This window comes from Sinocyclocheilus anshuiensis, unplaced genomic scaffold, assembly GCF_001515605.1.
Source record: "Sinocyclocheilus anshuiensis isolate Anshui unplaced genomic scaffold, SAMN03320099.WGS_v1.1 scaffold893, whole genome shotgun sequence".
In the NCBI taxonomy this organism is placed as follows: domain Eukaryota; kingdom Metazoa; phylum Chordata; class Actinopteri; order Cypriniformes; family Cyprinidae; genus Sinocyclocheilus; species Sinocyclocheilus anshuiensis.
Genome location: NW_015555766.1, coordinates 873,109 through 876,410, shown reverse-complemented (window position 1 = coordinate 876,410; position 3,302 = coordinate 873,109).

The window sequence follows — 3,302 nt, the reverse complement described above, 5'->3', positions numbered from 1 at the left end:
TTCCTGTCATCACATAGATTTTCGGCTGTTTCCTGTGGGCTTCCCTGTGATGGGGTTTTGTGGGACTTTGAGTACATACGTAACCGTGTGGCTCCGAAGCATTGCTCAGGAATATGGATGTGTTATGATCCAACAGTGTCACCCCTAGTGTTCATTGTTAAAAGCCGGTTGATCACTAAATGAATCACTTTTACACTCTAAATTGACAAACAGTCAGCAGTTGGGGTTTGAGCAGGAAGGGGGTGCTGTAAATCTAAATGAACACTTCCATCCCAGGTTTTATATGCACATGTCAGCGTGAAACTGTGATTTGTGAATTGTCAAATTGTGGCCATAAGATGTGACCTCTCCAGTGGTTAATGTATTTGTGTACAAACATCATTAATGCCATGATGTTGTTTCTTTTAATGAATGAAATGCCTCTGTGTTTTAATATTTTTGCTTTTATAGTGTAACATGGTAAAGCTATTCTGATATGTCTGTATTTGTTAAAGGGGTCATGAACTGCATTTGTTTTATTATTTTATAATGTTCTCTAATAATTATAATCGGCCATTCTGTCTACACTGGATGTGGCACGGACTGACACAACAGATCTCCGACAATAAACTGATGTCCTGCTCTATTTCTGACATACAAGCATTCGCGCCGCTTCTGACCTGAAAGAGAAATTGATTCGTGACATGACGCAACAGCGCTCGCGCCCGATCTAGATATGTTAGGATCGCAAGGAAGGCTATTTTTCACAACTTACACAACACAGTGTCTTGTAATCTTGTAATGTCATCAGTATGGTTCTGTTGATGGAGTAATCCTGTGTTTGCATCCCTCTAGTAGGCTATTTTCTCTCCTTTTACTACAAGCGTGTATCAGTGGGCGTGGCTAAAGAGGCAGTGATGTCAAAGCAGGTGTTGATCTTCTCCTGCGGAGGCGGTGCTTAGCCACACTATTACATCATAAAGTGGCACATTCCACAACGAGTCGTTTTCTGAGCTTGGTTTCAATAAAAGCTGTTTTTAAACTAAGAAGAAATCTTTGAGTTTTGAAACTTGCAGGATGTTTTTATAGTACAGTGACCTGTTATATGTCAAAAGATCAAGGGAAATTTGATTTCTCAGTTCATGATCCCTTTATTAAATGCCATAAGGAAGTGGTCTGTAGACAGTTTTGCCTTTAGTTTTAGGACCATGATAGTGGCTTGTTGTGTTTGTTGTGTCTGCCTTCTAGTGCAATGGCCTTTTGTTTGTATGTTTGAGGAGATTAGACTTGCTAAGCCATTGAAAATCATCCAAATATTTTCAACAACTTGAACGTCACAAAAGTCCCTGTGTATGCATATATTAAGATGACTGTGAAATTAAGATGCATTGCGAGGTTTAGATGAATTAATGAAAGCTCTTGGCATGAACGTAAATAATATTTTCATATTAAGCCTTATCATTTTTGTTGCATTTTTGCTTCAGATCCTTTATACGAACACTTTCTTTTCAGCTTCCTATGAGTTTTCCCCCCAAATCATCAGCTTTTTAAAATTTCATAATCAACATTCTCACTTTCTCAAAATGTTGCACCTGTAAATGATTTGGTCTTATTTACAATGCTTTTTCTTTTCTGACCAAATGTGATTTTAATTTTGTAACAAACTTTCCACAGACACAAATCACTGTGTTTACGTCAGTTGTTAGTTGTGTTTGCACACAGTGCGACAAGGTACAAATGACACAATATCCTGCAAACACTTACCGTCTTTTATAAACTACAGAACAAACAAGTAAAAGGTACACTCTTCTTTGCTCTTTTTTGATGGATTTGTAGTTCTTGAAATGTGTGAGTGTGTCTTTGTAAATGTATGGATATTTAAGGTTCCAAAAGATTATTTTTAAACGCTGTTGTCACTGTCCGCATACTTTGAGTGAAAGAAGATAAATGTATGCAAAGTGTATTACTCCATATCTAAAACTTGATCAGTGGAACAAGGTGGCCTTAAAGCAGAAGGAGGTCTTGGCTCTTTACTTGTCTTTTCTGTCCCCCATCAGGTTTATTTTTGTCTTAAGTACTTTCATCAGCCCTCCAATTCAACTGCTACAACAATTTATAATAAAATGTGATTTTGCTTTCCTTCACTTTCCACAGTGTTGTCTCGTTTTTTTTCTCCTCCTTTTATTTCTCGTTTTTGTACTCTCTTTTAAAGAAAAATAATAAATGATATGCTGGTGTTGACCAACCCTTAGTTTGGATGTTTTCTTATAGTGAAGAAATAAAATGAGGAATGAAATAAATGTTAACGCAAATAAAATATAAAAAGTAAACTCTTTATTTAAGCTAATTGCCAAGGTAACATTTCTTATTTTAATGTTTAATAATTGATGTACTAAAATAACATAAAAAATGGACAAACTTAAGATTTTTACGGAAAACATAATTCTCAATGGTAATTCTTAAAGTGATAATATCCACACACACAAAAAAAGGACTAAAATATGTTGTTTTAAAATATCAAGAAAGTCCAGCAAATAACAGCATGTATAACAGACAGCAGAGAGAAAAGAATAAGGATAATTTAGTTTGTCTCACGATTGTCAGCACTTTCATTTGTAATGTATATTTAAAAGTAACGTGAATGTTGTAAATAAATGCTGGTACCCGATACAAGCCCAAAAACAAATCACACTAAGAAATATTTGGCCTGAAGAGTAAGAGTTATGGTGTGCATACGTTAAATACATCACGTAACGTGATTCACGTGATTTATCTAAACGTGATTTACAGAGGCGGACAAAGTACTCAACTCCATTACTTAAGTGAAAGTACAGATACTGCTGGTCAGATATTACTCCATTACAAGTAAAAGTTGTAAAGACAGATTTTTACTTAAGTAAAAGTACAGAAGTACTTGCTTTTAAAAGTACTTAAGTACCAAAAGTAAATTTCCTTATTTATGTCAATGCACTGTTTTATTGTTGTTGTGTGCAATACTTGCAATACTTCTGAAGCAACTTAGAATACATTACACCTGCTGAATACACTGACTAGCTTGTAGTATCTTTGGAATAAAGAGCTTTTAGAACGTTAAAAACCTATGGGGGGAAAAAAAAAATATTATTTAACACCCCTACCCACCCCCACAAAAGCAGGATGGTAGTGATCTCACACAGCTCTGACAGTGTGTGTGCACACATCTATGTGTAGCCATTCATCCACATTTGAACTGAGTGGACAGTGAAATCCTGTAAATACAGAGTGATAAGGAAGAAAAAAAAATCAAACCTGCTTTAAAACCCAGCAACACAACTGTAGCTGTA